Source organism: Pinus tabuliformis, chromosome 7 (genome assembly GCF_031772625.1).
Source record: "Pinus tabuliformis cultivar Carrire ecotype Pingquan chromosome 7, CPIR1, whole genome shotgun sequence".
Lineage (NCBI taxonomy): Eukaryota > Viridiplantae > Streptophyta > Pinopsida > Pinales > Pinaceae > Pinus > Pinus tabuliformis.
Window position 1 is genome coordinate 1,302,431,394 of NC_142293.1, and position 12,617 is coordinate 1,302,444,010.

Sequence of the window (12,617 nt, forward strand, 5' to 3'; positions counted from 1 at the left end):
ATTCACTATTTTGATATGTGATGTAGCACTAGACTTCATATACATATTATATATTAGCTTTCTTTACATGTTTATGTGGAAATGCATTTATTTGATGTTGTGAATACTCTAGATGTTAAAAAAAAATAAAAATAAAAAATGAATATTTTTGTGTTTTTAAATTTTGCCGACTTTTTTAATGAGTTTCTCAACTTTTGGACCCTTGCCGTAATTCCGACTTCGACTTTTTCCACATTGATATAAACGTTTCGGGGCCAATATGGGGGGCTCAATTCAAGGGCGGAGTCGGGGACTAATTTGGGGGTCATTTTAAGAAGATTATTTCATATAAACGGCAGCGAGGGCTGCTCGGCCTTCTCTCCCATCCCATGATATAACCTTACTATATACACAAGTACGTCTTGTTGCCCCAAGTGTTACACTGTTAGTTCAAGTGCGCAAGTGAGAAATGGGAGTTAAAGCCACTGCAGAGACCTTTACTTCAACATTCATACTCACTAACAATAGGATTTATTAATTTTATAATAATGAGGAAGACTGTTGCATGTGGTTTTATTGCCCAGTTCTTGGGTGTTGGGTTTATTGTATTAGCTAGCCCTTCAAGTCGAATTCCTCTGATATTAGGAGTTTGGGGTTTTGCATTGATGATCTCTGTCAAGCAAGCTAGAAGTCTGGTGAATTCACCAGTCATTACATTATTGATTCAGCCAGCAAAGGGCATCCATTTCAGATTGCACTCTAGGGGTCACAGTTTGAAGAAGAACTATCTCAGTGCTGCTGTGACTTAGGTGCCATCATGGTTCATTTCCAGTCTAGCAGGGTATGGTGTCCTATGTGAATGCGATGTTTATAAGGCTCAATGCGAATTGGAAAATGCATCCTGCAAATGGACTAGATGGCATGGAGATTGGAAATACAAAGCAACGGTAGAAAGCTATGTTAGGGATCAGTGTGCAATTGAATCTGCCATCCAAATGTTGGCATCTAATGAATGGGAGCATGTTTTTGGAGCTTGTATGCATGCTCACAAGAGGAAATATAAACGGGTAGAGACGAATTGGGTTTCCTGTATACTCTGGTCACCGAATTACGGAAAATCTTCAGGCCTCTTCTCATTTCGGTCCAACCTGTGCGAAGGAGCGACTTCAGAGATTCAACACCCCTACAAGCCATCTGCAGAGTTTGCCGTGTTCGAGGCCAATAAATGGACTCGTTCGATGTGAATATGAGCTCAGTCAAGCATGCGGTGCAGACTCTTACATTGGCACAATGAAGAAGCCCCTCAAGGGCCAAATTCTATGTAATCTTTTGTGCTAGTTATGTTGTGGTAGCTTTTTGGTTAAACAAGTATTTTAGGCAATACACACGCCAAGTCTATAGGAATAGGTATGAGTAAGCTGGGCATAACAATTTTTCAATAAAAAGATTCTATGAGCAGCAGGCTGCAATTGTTTTCATTTTCATCTATAATAAAAAAAGGGCGAAATTCTGCTCAGAAATCTCTTAAAGCCGACAAGTTTATGGAGAAAGGTTGTTGATGTGATTAAAGGGGAAAAATGAATAGTCCGGTAGGTTAATCAACGAGTCTCGTTAAAGGATTGTTCTACTTGCGCTCGCTTCAACAAGGTGGCCATATGAAGACGCTTACTTTTCTCATTTTACTTATTGCACAGAGAAAAGTTAATTACAGTTCCGACTACATCATTAAAATCCATTAGAATACATCCATGTTAACCTGGGGAGGATCTGATAAGCACCTATACCAAAAAATGAAAAAAATATAGAAGATATCACGCAGTTCCATTCTCCCTCTAGAAATAGATTTGGAATTCTGCACTCTACAGAAGCAGAAGTCAAGGTTGAATGATTAATTCAATATCCCATTTTGATCAGGCAGTTCCAGATCTAGTGCAATCAAAGATCATCAATTCACCTGTTGAGGAAGAGGTTTCACCTAAGGAAAGGACAAAAACAATGTTTTAGAAAAGAAGTAAGAAGTAAAGAAGAAAAATATGTAATCTTTTTTTTTTCAAATGTTCTAAAAATTAATCAATGTTATTAACCGTTAATAAAATATAGAAAATATCAAAGTACGAAATCTCCAAAATCTGGGGTCTTGATCTTCCTACAGATCTAGTAAAAAGATGGTTTCACTTAAATTCTAGAGATGTTTTATTTTTATATTACCTTGTGCAAGCAATTTGTAAGAATCTATTCATGTACTCAAAAAACAATGTATTTAATTTTCAAGAGTGAATATGGTGCAAAGAGTAAATATTCTATTGTATGTTTTATTCAATTGATGTTTGTGAGCAGCGATTTCCAATATTAGACAATATTTTCCAGTGCCATTTGCTTCAGATAGGACCCTTAGAAGCATGAACAATATGGAATTTCTTTGCTGTTCAGCATAGGCTCCCTTGTTCGTGCATTCTTGTCTGGTTTCTATTTGAGAATCCTTCATGCAACACATCCCCACTCCCATGCAAGGGCAAAAATTGGGTAGTTTCTGTTCCCAACAAAAAGAAAATTGGCTGGCTTCTTTCCCCAACAAAAAGAATTGATGCTTTATGTTCTCTAAAAAAGTTGGGAGTTATCAGTACCAGTTGGGAAAATTTGGGGACGTGGCCTTTCACGCTTAATGGGGTTTCAGCTCCCCTTACAAACATAGGCTACCCTTCAGTCAATGCAATGAAAGCTTTAAAATCATTTGTGCAACGAAATATCTTCTTTTCATCTTTGCCATTGCAAAGCTCAAAGCAGGATGAAGGGTTGATATTATTGTCTCGGGATCTTGATGTTCTGTGATCTTATCTGTGATCTTGATGTGCCTTTTTCATCCCATCCCTTTTGTTTAATATTTTGGTTTCACGTTTTTGTGCTTTCATGAAGAGCCTTTGTTTTTCTCAATGTAAATACTAAATAGATGCGATGTGTGTTAAATGCCTGGGATGTTGGTAACCCAATCTTGCTGAATGGATGTTGTGAAAAACTTACTTGAGATAAAACACATAATTTTACTGGTGACAATTGAAGCATATAGGTTAAGGACTGCTCCCCTGATAAGGTTAATCCCAATTTTTGGATTTCTTTGCACAATGCCTTAACACAACTTCATAAAAAATTTAAAATAACGAGGCTGAACAGAAAACTAAAGTTTATGACCAAGGCTATGGGTGAGGAAATGTTCTCATGTTATGTCATGAGTGAGGATGAGTTAAAACCCATAAATTTTGTAAAATATCTGATGGTCAAGACCACTTCTTAATAGGTTAAAAGTGAAATTGCTGAATTCAAAATTGAGTTTGAATTGTTTAGCAAAAGATCAAGGGATAAAATATATTTGAAAGCAATTGTCTTTTTCAACCACTGTATTTGCTTTTTCCAAAGGAAAAAACTGTAATTTCATTCATTGGAGAAATGATTGAAAATTACATTCTGCATATACACACCCTGTGTGTATTCATTTGAGTAAAAAAAGACTGCTGTTTGAGTTCATAAAAGGATCTCTTTTGACTAGAGTATCCAACCATTTACAAGAAATTTGAAAACAAAAAACATAAGTACTGTTAATTACATACGAGGTGAGGTGAGTAAGCTGCTTCACCCAACAAGAAAATTACTTTCTGTATGGCTGATAACAGAAAGAGAACAATGATATGAAAATTGTGGGATTTTACGCTCTTGCTGCCCCAAAAGGAATGTCCATGTAAGGCCTGTGAAAGAATTCATAGGCCTGTCCATTATTTTGCTCCATTATAGGATACCAATCCATGTCATCATATCTGAAGTAATATACCATTCTAATCTGTGTAGGACTTTATCAAAATCAATCTTGAGGAGCAGATCTTCTTGATGAATTTCTCCAGCCCACTAGATAGTTTTGAAGCTTAATTTTTTTGTGGTTAATGCTTCTGCAAGAGTCTTGTAAGCCACGTAAAGTAGAATGATTAGCCTGGGATCATTAATTGAGTTCCTATTGGCCGAGTTGTGGTTTATATTGATGATGCCTGCATTAGTTTGCTCTGCAAGTGGTTCCAGATGAAGAGCTTCCAAGCACACATTTAAAAGGTTTCCCAATGGTGTCTCAGAAACCCTTATAGAATTTTACAGGGAGACCATCATTCCTTGGATATTATCATGTTTCAAGGAGGGATAAATCTGGGGTTAAGGCCATGACAAGGAATGGTCTGTGTCTCGGCCTTAGCCTGATAAGGATTTTTAGAAGAATAAAGTAGAACTGTGTTTTCATTAATCTCTTTCATAGCTACTTCAAATTTTTTAAAAGCATAATCCTTCATTTAGTATCATGATAAGATCCTCTTCTAAGGTTAGCTGTGAACTGGTGAGAGTTTACCATAACTAGCCTAGGGTTGATTTTTGTGCATTTTTGTCTAGTTTCTACTTGAGAATCCTTCATGCAACACATCCCCACTCCCATGCAAGGGCAAAAATTGGGTAGTTTCTGTCCCCAACAAAAAGAAAATTGGTTGGCTTCTTTCCCCAACAAAAAGAATTGATGCTTTATGTTCTCTAAAAAGGTTGGGAATTATCAATACCAGTTGGGAAAATTTGGGGATGTGGCCTTTCACGCTTAATGGGGTTTCAGCTCCCCTTACAAACATAGGCTACCCTTCAGTCAAAGCAATGAAGGGTGAGTTGATAGTTTTCATTTAAAAATATTTCTGCATTGTTCACTCTTTGCATTCCTTTATTCCTGTTGGTAAACTGGCAATGGATTTTGATCAAGGAAGGAGGAATGTTGCCTTTGCTATTTTTCACATAGCTTCTATGGGGTCAGACTTGTTTTCAGTGATTTGTTCAGATAGTTTCTCTAAATTCAGACTTCTGTCAGTGATTCGTTCCGTTGCCACGACAGTCAGAAATAATGATGAATAATGCAATAATTGGTTTGTATCTTATTGTCAAGTTCAAAGATTAGAAAAGGAAAACTAAAACAAGGGAGCCTATGCTGAACAACAAAGAAATTCCATATTGTTCATGCTTCTAAGGGTCCTATCTGAAGCAAATGGCACTGGAAAATATTGCCTAATATTGGAAATTGCTGCTCACAAACATCAATTGAATAAAACATACAATAGAATATTTACTCTTCGCACCATATTTACTCTTTTCAGTATTTAATTTTCAAAAAACAATGTATTTAATTTTTGTCAAGAAAAATATGGTTTTTTTGTCCTCTTCCTTTTACATTTATTGAAGAATTTTTAACAACATGTTCTAATAACAATTTTTTTAATACAAAAATTGTAACCTTCATTCCTATATACTGCTTTAGCAGCATGTTCCAGTAGCAATTTTTTTTTTAATACAAAAATTCTCATCAAAAAAAAATCCAATATAAATAAAATTTAAAAAAAATACATCTATAAACCCTATTTTTGATCTCCTGATAAATACATCCCAAATTAGATTCACATGTATCTATTGATAAATAGATACCAAATTAGATTCACATGTATCTATTGAAACATTCTGATAAACAAACTTGGAAAACAAACAGCGTTAAGCAGATACCTCACTTCTACGAGCACGAAGTACACATCTTATAGAATATCTCGCTTCTACGAGCACAAAGTACAAATTTCAAAAACACACAAATGTGAAAATCAATATGCAGTTTGCAGTGTACATTTGTTGGAAAACTCCACTTATAACATGTATGATAACAGATTTCTTCTTCCTGCAACAGAATTTTAGAAAATTGAGCTCAAACAATGTGTAACTTCACATTCATCAGAAGTCGCAACAACCGAGTGGACATTTAAAATAGTGAGTAGATTGCTATCAAGTGGAATCCAGTAGTATTACTTCATAGTCCAGTTAAATTGTTAATGCATCTAGGATCCCAAACTAACTGCCATTGATTTGTTGAACATATTTCTCAATAAAAAAATTGCTTGATTAAAAGCCAGTTTCAGTCGAACCATAGTATGGGTAGCCTGGACCAGGACCTGCTCCACCACCTGCTGTGTGCAATCCTGATGGAAGCAGTTGTGGATCTTGGAGGGATGTTGCATATTTTTCATACTTGTTTGAGCTGTATGGTGTTGTGGAGCTTCGAACACCATATTGAGAAGCAGATGAAATTCTTCCGTATGTAGGTTGTGTTGCATATGGAGGCTGAGGTGCATATGCTAAAAGGCCTGATTGGATATGCTGAGAAACCAATTGGTGGTGATGCAGAGACTAGTACCTGTGGCCCTGGCCTATGATATGAGTTCAGGCTTGGATAGTCTGTTCCATAAGCTATCTGCATTTGTGGAGATACTGTAGCCTGTGATGATAGTTTCTCCTTCTAATCATCAGCCGCAAGTTTCACAGTAACAGTCCTTCCCTGCATGCCAAGCATAGAACATAGGTGTCAAGATCAACAACTGCCCTTCAACTAATATGACCAACATTATCCAGTACTAGCTATTACTTACATCAATGGTTTTGTTTGGTTCCTTAAGAGCCCGCTTTGTAGCCTCCACAGTCTAGAAAGTCACAAAAGAAAATCCTTTGTTGGTGACAAATACATACAGCGTTAACGAAGACAAATACAACCAAACGAGCTAGGCCTTGGAAAAACGTGCATAAATCTCTAACAGCAGAAGCATGTTAAACTGCCCATCATAAAGCAAACCGATGTATATTAGATTTGTAACCTGGATTTTTTGGTATTCTTATCATACGCAGCTGAACCTTCTTCTATCTCTCCATATTTGGAAAAAAATTCTAGAAGCTTATCATCGGCCGTGTCATATGAAAGACCACCAATGTAAAGTTTCCTTTGAGCCTGATTTGCACTTTGACCAGGACATGTGCTCACAACTGCCAGATTTCTTACAGTAATCCTCCCCTGTACAATAAACAATAATGGATATAAAAATTACCAAAAATAGGTGTTAAATAATGAATCAGAGTTGTTTGATGATCAATCTTCCACCCTATGTAACAATGGAGTACCATAGACTTTGAGAACTCTCAAGACTCAGACAAAACAACAATATATAAATGGAATACCACTTTTAGCAACAATAGTTGGATTGCTTTCATTTTTCTTCAAACAAATTTGAGGTTTTACAATGAGCCTTCCTTACAATTACCTTGTTTTTGGAGCGCTGCCAAAGTTCCTAGAGTAGTTACTTCTCACAAATGACAAAAATAATTAGCTTCGATTATCCCTTATGACAAAAATAATTAGCTTCGATTATCCCTTACATACTCCAGCAAACCCAAATTAAACCTTTGTTACAATTTCTTGTGGCAAACCTCACTGTCAGATTCTATGCAATTAACAAGCAGAATGAAATGCTAATGTGCCTTGTGATTCCTCTTGCCTTAATTGAAATGCTAATGTGTCTTGCAATTCCTCATGCCTTAATTGAAAGGACATGCAAGTATCAAGATTCAGGGGAGTTTGCTACGGTATAGGAAGACTGACAAGACATTTAACACTTTAGTTTATCACAACAATCACCTTGGATGCAACTATAATCTGCTTGGAGACCCAATACATTTATAGGACCTCTTAGTCTTTAATCAGAATAAAAAATGAAATTAATAAAACTCTAGTCAATGACTTCAATAAAAAAACGTAATTGAGAATCTTAATTTTTAAGAGGTTATTTCATTGGTTTAACATCTCTAATATGAATTTTCCAAGTTTGTTTTGGTTCTGATGAGAAGTTAATTATGTACCAATAGCGTTACAACAATGAACCTTATTTACAATTACCTTGTTTTGGAGCGTTGCCAAGGTTTCTAGAGTAGTTACTTCTTACAAATGAGAAAAATAATTAGATTCGATTATCCCTTACATACTCCAGCAAAACCAAATTAATCTTTGTTTAAATTTCTTGTTGTAAAACTCACTGCCAGATTCTAGGCAAATAACCAGCAGAATGAAATGCTAATTTGTCTTGCAATTCCTCTGCCTTAATTGAAAAGACATGCAAGTATCAAGATTCAGGGGAGCCTTAATTGAAAGGACATGCAGGTATCAAGATTAAGGGGTGTTTGATATCGTATAGGAAGATTGACAAGAGATTTAACACTTTAGTTTATCACAACAATCACCTTGGATGCCCGATATCCCTCTCAAAAATTGATGTTTATGGTCAAGAGTCTTAGATGGAGCCAATCAAGATAAAGGGTTCACTAAGAAGTGAGTATGCATATCTTTTGACAAGCTGTGAGTACCCTTAACTATATAGATCACTCGTTTGAATTATTCTCTTCATCATAACTCAAGAACTCTTTAATGGACATATGCATAATAACTGTCTTATATTATAAGATAAAGAGAATTAATCTCCCTGCCTATCCAAGCTAGAAGAGCCCTGTGGTCAGCACTTCTAATAGTCTTGCACAAGGAGCTCACCAAGAAAAAATCAGAAAATATATGCTCAATGTCCTGGTTTTGTCACACTGCAAGGCCATCCAGGAGGCCTGTCTCAGCTCACCTATCTTTGATGAAAAATGAGCATTGACATGACTTTGAGCTCAGAGCACACCAGGGAATACATAGAGTAGCAATTCTTTTCAGCCACCTGCTTTTTTAAGTCTTCCTTAATTGATACCTGAAGGTCTTTAACTAATGCACTAATAAAAAGCATGGGTATTATATAAGAAATGCGTCAACCATTATGGCACCACCTTTATTTCCAGCTTTATTTGCTTCATCTTAAGGCCAATTTGAAACTTGAATCTCACCTAAATAAAAGGCAGACATAATATCCATGTTGAGGGCTCATGTTTTTTGTGAGGCAATAATATCCCAGATAGAGGAGGCAAAAATATCCCAAATAGATTCCTCTAGGAATATCAATCTCCTCTGACAGAATCCTAAAGATCCATCCAAGATGATAGACCCACAAAAGAGGTCATTGCCACTCCTCTTCGATTTTATTGGGGAAACAAGCACTACATTTTGGTGTCGGATAGCTGCTAAAAGGCTACACAACTCATCAAATGTCTTTATGGCATAGCACATTTAATAAAGCTCCATTTGAGAGTTGGTTTGAAATCCAAAAAAATCTGTAGCAATTATTGAAGACAAAAGTTAAGTTGACCACCAAAGGAAGCTGTTGAAAAGTTGAAATAACTATGCATATAAGTTACATATTCCCTCATTTTGGGGAATTAATCTCCCTGCCTATCCAAGCTAGAAGAGCCCTGTGGTCAGCACTTCTAATAGTCTTGCACAAGGAGCTCACCAAGAAAAAATCAGAAAATATATGCTCAATGTCCTGGTTTTGTCACACTGCAAGGCCATCCAGGAGGCTTGTCTCCGCTCACCTATCTTTGATGAAAAATGAGCATTGACATTACTTTGAGCTCAGAGCACACCAGGGAATACATAGAGTAGCAATTCTTTTCAGCCACCTGCTTTTTTAAGTCTTCCTTAATTGATACCTGAAGGTCTTTAACTAATGCACTAATAAAAAGCATGGGTATTATATAAGAAATGCGTCAACCATTATGGCACCACCTTTATTTCCAGCTTTATTTGCTTCATCTTAAGGCCAATTTGAAACTTGAATCTCACCTAAATAAAAGGCAGACATAATATCCATGTTGAGGGCTCATGTTTTTTGTGAGGCAATAATATCCCAGATAGAGGAGGCAAAAATATCCCAAATAGATTCCTCTAGGAATATCAATCTCTTCTGACAGAATCCTAAAGATCCATCCAAGATGATAGACCCACAAAAGAGGTCATTGCCACTCCTCTTCGATTTTATTGGGGAAACAAGCACTACATTTTGGTGCCGGATAGCTGCTAAAAGGCTACACAACTCATCAAATGTCTTTATGGCATAGCACATTTAATAAAGCTCCATTTGAGAGTTGGTTTGAAATCCAAAAAAATCTGTAGCAATTACTGAAGACAAAAGTTAAGTTGACCACCAGAGGAAGCTGTTGAAAAGTTGAAATAACTATGCATATAAGTTGCATATTCCCTCATTTTGGGGATGTGCCAGAGAAGATTTGTATAAAATATGCTGCAAATCCAAGGTCATTTCCTAGTGGTGAGCATATGATTTAGAAATTAGCCTAGATACTATTATGAATCTGTAAGCTAGCTACCACCATTCATTTTCTCAGTCTAGCCGATATTTAACTCTCTTCTCGATAAATTGGTTGTGCCTTTGCTAATAGGTAAATGGATTATGGAACTAGGTAGGGTGAATCAGCTCAAATTTGAACTCAATCAATTGGTGGCTAAGCAATAGTAGGTGGATAAGGAACTCAATCTTTCAATGGCTCTCGATCCAACCATATGTTTCTTGGGTATAGGGCAAGAACCTCATCAACTTTTACTAGTAAAACCTGGTAATCAACCTCAAGAAAATGTTTGTTTACAGTCAGGAGACCATGGGAGGAGAGTTATTCACAATTATAGCTTACGAATGGATCTCAGGTGGTTTGTTTACAATTAGGAGACCATGGGAGGAGAGTTGTTCACTAGTATAGCTTATGAATGGACCTCGGGTGATGTGAGCTAGCTATAATGGGAGATTTGAGTTACCTACCAGCCTGCATTTGCTTAGTCTAACAAATATTTGACTCACTTCATTTCTTGGGTATAGGGCAAGGGCCTCATCAATTTTTCTGGTATAAGCTGCTAACCAATCCCAAGAAATGTTTATATTTAGGAGACCGTGGGAGGAGAGATGCTCATTAGTATAACTAACAAATGGAGCTCAGCTGAAAGCTTCTCCCGAATAGTCAAGGGAGAATAATTCTCACATATAGTTAAGGCCTCAAGAAGGCAATGTTACTTATCACAAATGAGAAAAATAATTAGATTCAATTATCCCTTACATACTCCAGCAAAACAAAATTAACCTTTGTTGCAATTTCTTGTGGTAAACCTCACTGCCAGATTCTAGGCAAATAACCAGCAGAATGAAATGCTAATTTGTCTTGCAATTCCTCTGCCTTAATTGAAAAGACATGCAAGTATCAAGATTCAGGGGAGCCTTAATTGAAAAGACATGCAGGTATCAAGATTAAGGGGTGTTTGATATTGTATAGGAAGATTGACAAGACATTTAACACTTTAGTTTATCACAACAATCACCTGGGATGCCCGATATCCCTCTCAAAAATTGATGTTTATGGTTAAGAGTCTTAAATGGAGCTAGTCAACATAAAGGGTTCACTAAGAAGTGAGTATGCATATCTGTTGACAAGCTGTGAGTACCCTTAACTATATAGATCACTCGTTTGAATTATTCTCTTCATCATAACTCAAGAACTCTTTAATGGACATATGCATAATAACTGTCTTATATTATAAGATAAAGGGAATTAATCTCCCTGCCTACCCAAGCCAAAGAGCCCTGTGATCAGCACTTCTAATAAGCTTTTTACTTGTTGAAAAGTTGTAGACTGCCAATTCATCCAAAATCTATGGAATATAATTCCACAACGGGTGCAACTGCTAACTTAATGGTGGACTTACCTCTTATGGATCATCAAAAGAAAAGAACCATTAATGTGACCACTGGCAAAGCAGGCTGAACAAGTAACAAAAACAAAACAGGGTTGCCAACAAGAACCACCATCCAATGACACGAATAGGAAACCAGAGAAGAGAAACAATAACAAATAGTCTTGCACAAGGAGCTCACCAAGAAACAATCAGAAAATATATGCTCAATGTCCTGGTTTTGCCACACTGCAAGGCCATCCACGAGGCCTGTCTCAGCTCACCTATCTTTGATGAAAAATGAGCATAGACATGACTTTGAGCTCAGAGCACACCAGGGAATACATACAACAGCAATTCTTTTCAGCCACCTGCTTTTTTAAGTCTGCCTTAATTGATAACTGAATGTCTCCCATCACCCCCAACCCCCAAATGGATACTAAGAATAATAGATATTGAAAAAAAGAAAAGAGTTTTTCTTTCCATTTTGCCCATTACTAAGCAGTACCTTCCAGTAGGATCTTGGACTTTATAGAGTAAGCACCATGCTGTCTGCATAATGCAACTTGAAATTTCCAATAAAAAGATTAAAAACATTTTATCTTGTCTCTGAATAAAACGAAGAATGAATGAAGAAAAGTTACCGGATAGTTTCCAAAGGACCCACTGCAGTTTTAGCCATGGTACTTTTCATAATTAAGGGATCCATGGTGCTCAGAGCCAATAGCTCTATGACTTGAAGTTATGGGATTTTCACACCCCACCTCAAGTATGGACTGTTAATCTCAGAAACCCAAAATGCCATAGAGGAGACCCACAATACCCATTGCCCGCCTGCATGGTGCCATTCGACCCTTGCTCGACAACCCCAGACGAACTACATTGCGCTCAACAGCATTCAGCTCTAGGAATCCGTTCCCCGCCTGCGTCGAGAGGTCCTTCGAAACAGCCGTGGATTGCAAGGATTGACATCGCAGAGAATCGAACTTGAAACCTCTGCGTTTGCCGTGAAACACAGAAGAGGACTTGAGCAAGATTGGGACCGATACATTCCAGCAAGTGCTCGGGGAAGGAAGCAGTTGATAACGTTTCGGTGGAATCAATCCGACGGTTCAAACAATTTTAATCGTCTAACAATTAAATCAAGCGCTCACAAATGGACACGTAACCT

The 12,617-nt window shown here is 37.0% G+C and overlaps 1 pseudogene; it reads right to left on the bottom strand.

Moving 5' to 3' along the window:
• Positions 1-5,585: 5,585 nt before the first annotated feature.
• Positions 5,586-12,128, bottom strand: LOC149252280 (uncharacterized; annotated as a pseudogene).
• Between the last annotated feature and the right edge of the window lie 489 nt (positions 12,129-12,617).